Raw genomic sequence first — 7,831 nt, forward strand, 5'->3', positions numbered from 1 at the left:
AAGAAAGAAAGAAAGAAAGAAAGAAAGAAAGAAAGAAAGAAAGAAAGAAAGAAAGAAAATTTATTAAGCATTTTATATGCCAAGCCCAGGGTATACAAATACAAGCAAGCAAGACAGTCCCTGCCTGCCTTTAAAGGAGTTCACATTCTACTGGGGAACATAACAACCTAAAATGGAACTAGAAGGAGGGAATTCCCTACTTTTCAGGAATGAAGAGAGTGATGACTAGAGGGTGTGATGGCATGATTAGAGATCAGGAAGTGGCATGGAGGTCTGGTTTCAGACATAATAAGGGGAAAAGTCATATATCAGAGCACGATGATAACACTGCCTATTATCACAGGTTGTTAATAAATGTTTATTGTCTGACTGACAAATACCTAATCCTATGTGTCTCAATGGTCCTCCAATCTCTCTGACTTTCCATGTGCCAACCATGTTGTAAGCACATGCATATAACTGCACACATATTCCTTTCCCTCTTTACCACCATGTTTACCCCTTTAGTCAAAAACTGGCAAAGAGAAATGAGGAAACATATAACGGACTGCATAAGAAGAATTTTTTGAAAAATAAATTTTTATGATGAAGTTAACACAAATCAATAATCATTAGCACTTCTATATACACAGAAAAAAATGGATTGTATATGAAACTGTAGACTTCTATCATCTTCAGTTTATATTTTCCACTTACTTTTTTATATAATTCAAATTCAAACACTGAAGTTCTAACACTGGTATACTTATTTTTGTCCCTTTCTGAAGTTCCTTCTGCTCTTTTCTGTTTATTTTTAAGGATTCATTGACACTATTCTTTTTTTGTATTAGTGTCTTTATGCCCTATACCTCATTTCCCCCTAAACTTCTCACACTCGCCCCCCCCATCTCTCTTATAAATCCAACAATATGAGAAATTAGGAGAGAAGGAGGTCATAGTAATAATAGCTCATATTTATCTAGTATTTTACATATATTATCTCATTTGATCATCACAATATACCCTTTTAGATAGGTAGTATTAGAATTATCATGCTCTAATACATGAACTTTTGCCTCAACATACCTGAAACCAGGCCTCCGTGACATTTCGTGGCCTGATCTTTTTGTCATGCTATTTACACTACAGCCATCACTCTCTTCACTCCTAGAAAGTAGGGGACCCCCCCCTTCTAGCTCCATTTTATGTTGCTGTGTTCCCCTATTAGAATGTGAGCCCATTTAAGGCAGGCAAGGAGTGTCTTGCTTATTTGTATTTGTATACCCTGGGCTTGGCAAATAAGTGTTTTGAAAATTCTGTCTATCTATCTATCTCCTTACCTACCTTACCTACCTACCTATGTATCTTCTGTCCATCTGTATATCTAATATCCATCTATCTTATCTACCTTTTGTCTATTTGTATATTTATTATCCATCTAGCTATCTAGCTAAATGAAGAAACTAAGGCTCAGAGAGGTAAAAATAATTCACCCAAAGTAAAGCAAGTAACAAATGGTAGAGCTAAGACTTGAACCCAGTCTTCTCTACAAGGCCAATGCTATTTTTGCTATACCACATTGCTTCTTCAAGGTGGGGGGGGACCTAACTTTTATCATGAGAAGAACCCCTGTGTAATCTACTTGTCAGTAACATAGGGTCCCAGGTGGATATTTGTTTTTTTTTTTTTTCTAAAACCTCTGTTTTATTTATACAGAGCCAAGTCCACTTCAGTGGGGATATAGTTCGTCTTTCAATCCAGAGCCATTGGTGAGTGTGTTGGTTTTTACCAAATATCCTGGTCAGCACATAGTAAATTAGGGAGACTAATTACAGTGTTAATCCCTCTCAGCTAGAGCTACAAGATGTGTGTCAATCTCCGATTCTGTGAGAATCCTGAATTTAGGGTTTTCAACTGTAACTACTCCAACTTCTAATTCTGAAGGTTTGAAATCAATGGATAGAACAGTAGACAGCCATGTTATTGCTGTTTCTACTGTCTGTTCAAAAGTCCAGTCAAATTTTTTCTTCATTTTCTTTTCAAGAAAACTGGTTGACTCTGACTCCAGCTGCAGTGGCCTTAAATCCACAGTAGTAGCCTGCGGGATCACATTTGTATACTTGAGGGCCTTATTCTTCATCAACACCAATCAATATCATACAACAGCCAAGGGCAACATGTTGTGTGTAGACCTGAGAAATATCTGCAATTCTTTTACACAACATATCCACAGGAATCTCGTAGCCATACTTGTATTTCCAATTTGCAGCCTCATAGCAAGCTCTTTGCACCTGAGACCTGCTGTCAGCTGTCATTCCTGTCATTACACAGCCAATGTTTTCAGTTATTCTGAATAAGTGAGTCACCGTGCTTGAATCCAATAACTTGTCTGGTACTTTCTTCTGCGTAAGAATTACTGCACAGTCTTTCCCTCGGACAGCTACTGATGTGAGGCCACCCTGGTTGATAGCTTTGAAAGCATATTCTAAAGCCACACAGGCTGGTCGTGGCTAAGCAGGGACTCGAACCTCTCCTTGCACCTGGTCAGCATGAGGCTTTATAAGTCATCGAACCCAACCTCATTTTACAAATTAACTAAGGTTCAGACAGGTTCGATGATTCTTCCGGGATTATATGAGTACTAAGGGGCACAGCCCAGATTTGCCATCCTCCTCCCTCCTCCCCCCGCACCCGAGCTCGGGGACTCAAGACCGCACTCCCTAAGGACTAAGGTCCCAAAGGAGTCGCGACCCTGGCCTTTCGGCCCTTCTGGGCCCATCTCTCCAATCGGGAAGCAAGGAAAGACGCCGAGTTCAGTGTCCGCCGTGTTGCTCCAGACCCCGGAGGAAGCCGGACCTGTGCCAGGCCTGCCCGAGCCTGGGCGCCCCCCCCCTCCCAGGTGGATATTTGTTGACTAAATTAATTGGGGTGACTCGCCATGAGTTCTACAGATGTATGTAAAAAGTGTTTTTAAACAGAAAACACTAGAACCAGTCTTGGAGTAGGGAAAAACTGCATTCCAACCCTGCCTCTGACACATCCTAACTATGTGACCATAGGTAAGTCATTTCAGCATCCAGTGACCCAGGTCTATAAAGACTCTAATATACAGATGACTTGTCTTTTTTGCTTTTTGGAGGAGGGAGGGCAGGGCAATTGGGGTTAAGTGACTTGCCCGAGGTTACACGGCTAGTAAGTGTTAAGTGTCTGAGGCTGGATTTGAACTCAGGTCCTCCTGACTCCAGGGCTGGTGTTCTATTCACTCCACCACCTAGCCACCCCTACAGATGATTTGACAATCTGCATCTATGTAGCACAGTGGTGCTCAAAGTGTAGTCCCGGGGACTCTGGAGACCCTTTCAGGGGATCTTAAAGTTCAAAATTATTTTCATAATAAATACTGATGTTTAAATGTCTAATATGATAAATATTAATAGATATAACCCACACAAACAAAAGCTCTTTGCAGGGTCCTCAATTTTCAAGGGTATAAAGGGATCCTCACACACACAAACACACAAAGGTTAGGCATTTTCACACTGGGAGTACTTTTTACCATGAAATCATAATTTTAAAAAATATTGGACAGAAATAAAACTGGCTTAAATTCTTCTGTCTCATCATGTGTGAGAAGTTATCAGTGAACCTCTCTGGGCGAATTTATAAGAGCTGCTTCCCTGTTCTGAACAACAAAGAACCACTTCATGATTCATTACTCACTAGGAACAAACTGGTTGTTGTTCCTAACATGAAAGCTCAGGGACACAAGAATTCACAAGGATATAATGCATTGTGATTGGAGGAAGCAGTGGGGGTAGTGGGGAGAAAAGATATTGTAATTTCCCCTTCCCCCTTTCAAGATCTCCACATCACATTTTTGTTACCAATCTCCAGGCACCTTTTCTAAAGGGACACAGAACTGAGTTCAGAAACCTCATGGCACTGAGTATCAGACACAGAACTCTAGGCTAAATTTGTACCCCCCCCCCATTGTCATTGTTTAGACTCCATTTAGGACATACTCTGCCCAGTCTCTTAATCAGCACAATACCCTACCAGAGTCCCACACAGAACACTTGAGGAATGCAAACACACCACATGAACTCCTGCCTGCCTTTCTCTGAGGATCAGCCACAAGGGCTGGGCAGAACATTTCAGGGAAGGCAGAGAACAAAAGAGCAGCAGATCTAAGGTATTGCATTGCTCCCGGTCTTATTCAGATGTTGTAAATACCACTACATGCTGACTGGTTTGACAACGATACACAGTCACATTTCGTAGTGCTAGCTTCACCTGAATATTCTCTCCTCTCTCCTCTCTTTTCTCACGTGTCTCAGGTGCCTTCTTTTGCCCTCACGTCAAATTTAGCATTTGTCTAGAGGGCAACTCACTGTGGGTACATATCTGTAGACAAAAAAGCAAAAGGGTGAATTTTGTTTGACATTAGGTTAGGAAAAAGAAAAAAAATAATAAAATTCAAAACCATTTTTTTTAAATGGAGGAAGTCATTTGAAAGAAATGAATATAGTGTGATGGAAAGTGCCCCCAACTCGTGGTCAAAAGACCTGGGTGTGATCTTTGTTCTATTGGTAGATAATTGTATGAATTCAAGCAAGTCACAAAATAATAGAATCACCCATCATCTCAGATGGAGGAGGAGGTTCAGGGGCCACTTGGTCCAGTCTGTATGTGGCAGAGTATCCTTTCTGTCACATCTCCAGAATTGGGCACCTCACTGTCAGAGAAGAGGCCCTCATCCAGGGGAAAGCCATTATGTCCTGAACATTTAGATAGTTATGATGATATTTTTCCTCACATCAAACTCCAAATCTACTTCTCCGCAGCTATCCTTATTCCTAGTCCCAGACTCTAGCACCAAACACAAGTCTAATTATACTTATACAGAACAGTCCTTCACATATTTGAAGAAAGCACTAGGCTTAGAGACAGAATGACTTAAATTCAAATATAGCCTCAGACATTTACTAGCTGCATGACCCTGGGCAAGTCACTTAAACTGTTTGCCTCAATTTCCTCCACTGTAAATAGGGATAATATTAATACCTCCCTACTGGGTTGTTGGAAAGACCAAATGAGATAATATTTGTGAAGTGCTTAGCACAGTGTCTGCGATATAGTGGGTGCTCAATACATGGTTATTCCTTCCTTCTCTCCTTTTCCACCACTTCTCACATGGCGTATTTCTAAGGACCTATGCCATGCTGGTCACATTCCACTGCACCTGCTCCAACCTGTCAAAGTCTTTTCAAAAATGTGGCCCCCTTAAGCAAATATAATGCTCCTAAACTAATTTGACCAGAGCAGAGTACGAGTCTATCATACTCCTTCATTCTTCACACTATTTCAATCCCAACGCATCTCATGGTATCACTAACTTTTCTGGTCACCATATCAAACTGATGACTCATATTGAACTTTCAATTCAATAAAACCCCTAGATTTATTTTGGACAAACTGCTGCTCTCTAGTCATCCTTTCCATTCCTCTCGAACTTGTGAAGAGGATATTTTGAACACAATGGTAAGACTTCACCTTTTTCCTATTAAATTATCTTATTGGATTCGGTTCAATATTCTAGTCTGCTGAGATCTTTCTGAATGGTAGCTCTGGCACCCAACAAGTTAATTATCCTTCCCCATTTTGTATAATTTGCAAATTTGATAAAGGTATCATCTCCACCTTTATTATTGATAAAACCACTGAATATCAAAGGATTTAGCACAGATCTCTGGGTCATTCCACATCCTTCCAGGGTTTTATCAAACCTCTAATGACTATGCTTTTCGTTCAGTCATTCATCTTATAATAGCAATATGTAAGTTCTGTTAATGCTTTGCTGAGATTCAGGCAAGATATGTCTACTACATTCCCTTTATGTACCAGTCTAGTGTTGATGTTTTTTGTTGTTTAGTCATTTCAGTCATGTCTGATACTTTGCAACCCAGTTTGGGGTTTCCTTGGCAAAGATACTGGAGAGATACTGGAGTGGTTTGCCATTTCCTTCTTCAGCTCATTTTACAGATGAGGAAACAGAGGCAAATAGGGTTAAGTAACTTGCCCAGGATTACATAGCTAATAATATCTGAGGTCAGATTTGAACTCAGGTCTTTCTGACTCGAGGTCCAGAACTCCATCCACTGCCACCTGGCTGCCTGATAATTGAAAAGAGAATGAGGTTAGTCTCACATGTCCCGCTCTTGATGAAGCCTCTTTGTAATCACCACTTTTGTTCCTAGATGTTTGGTGGCCATCTCTAAATAGTATATACCAGAATTCTTCCTGATATTGAAGTTGAGTTGTTTGGTTTATAGTTTTCAGATTATATTTACTATCTTTTGGAAAAATTTGGAATTTAGGGGTGGCCAGGTGGCGCAGTGAGTAAGTGCGCCAGCCCCAGCATCAGGAGACCCATGATTGGTTCCGGCCTCAGATACTTGGCACCCACACAAAATAACTGGCCATGTAACCCTGAGCAAGTTACTTAACCCCAATTGCTTAAAAAAAATTTGGAATTTGTTCATTAGTCCTATAGTGCTGCTCCCATTCTCAATAGTCTCTGAAAGATCCCTGCCAGTTACTCAGCACTAACACTCATTGGTTCTCCTTGGGATGTATTTTGACTGAGTCTAATTTTCTATCAGTCTTTTTTCTGTTCTGTCATTTTCAGTCAAAGACATCCTTCCCAGGCAAAATAAAAGAATCAAAATAAATGTGAAAAGTTTCTGTCCTTTCTCCATTGTCTGTTATCACCACCTAAGCCAATGCAGGTAATGTTCAATATAGTAAAATATAACTCTTTCCCCCAATATGATAAGATATATCATTTTAATTAATTTCCTTACCTTTCCTCTAACTGTAGCTCATTCTGAACTTTAACACTCCTCACCCAGTTCTTAAAGGGGAACAGTGACTGTTTCATTGCTGTCTTTTTTTACTGACAGCCTAGAGGGAACCTGGCACTCAGTAGTAACTAAATAAATGCTTGCTGAGTGATTGATCATGCCATTTTATTCTGTGGCATGCTCCTCTCTTTTTTAAAATTTAAGTTAGTCAATGAGTTTCTTCTGCCTCCATAATTGTCCCTTTAAACAGCCATTCTCTTTCTATTTGTGCCTTCAGAATTTCATTTTTGAATTTAGTGTCCTCCTGACCTCATTCTCCCTCTCCAATTCCCCACTGAGTCAGTTCATAGGACTCTATGCTTTCTCTGAATCCTTTAAAATCTGTTGTCCAAAAGTCTAGGGCGAAAGTTAGATTATGGCGGCTTCCTTCTCTTTTCATGCCTGTCTTTATGTTCTTATCAAGAAGACCTCTCCTGCATGACTTTTTCCCCGCACAATTAACCTGTATCTTATGTCGACTACTGTGGCCTTCCTAAAAGTTCAAGGAGTAGCTGATATATGTATGCTATCTATAAAAATGATGGGTCAAGCTATGGACCAAGTTTCTGTCATTATTATTGCTATTACTATTATTGTTATTGTTATCTATTGTATTCTGAAACTACAGCACTCCTTTCCTAAGTAGAAGGCACTGTTTTAAGTATGTGGTACATTAGAGTCTTTTTAGCTTGCATATTGAGTTAATGGCTTTCCCTGAAGCCTAGCCATTTGGAGTCTTGTAAATTTTCTTTTCAAAAGTGCAAAACATGGTTGCACGTGTATAACCTATATCAAATTGCTTTCCATCTCAGGGAAAGGGGAGAGAGAGGAGGAAGGGAGAGAATTTAGAACTCACGAGTTGATAAAACAAATGTTAAGAATTGTTTCTGCATGTAATAAAATATTATTATTAAAGTGCAATCACTTTTTTTCTTCTTTTATCTTAACTT

At 39.8% G+C, this 7,831-nt stretch overlaps 1 pseudogene; it reads right to left on the reverse strand.

The window, feature by feature from the left end:
- Positions 1-1,651: 1,651 nt before the first annotated feature.
- Positions 1,652-2,479, reverse strand: LOC138167246 (proteasome subunit alpha type-6 pseudogene; annotated as a pseudogene).
- Between the last annotated feature and the right edge of the window lie 5,352 nt (positions 2,480-7,831).

The sequence above is a fragment of the Petaurus breviceps genome, unplaced genomic scaffold, assembly GCF_028583685.1.
Source record: "Petaurus breviceps papuanus isolate PSGF00001 unplaced genomic scaffold, PetGlider_PUasm1.0 229, whole genome shotgun sequence".
Taxonomy (NCBI): Eukaryota; Metazoa; Chordata; class Mammalia; order Diprotodontia; family Petauridae; genus Petaurus; species Petaurus breviceps.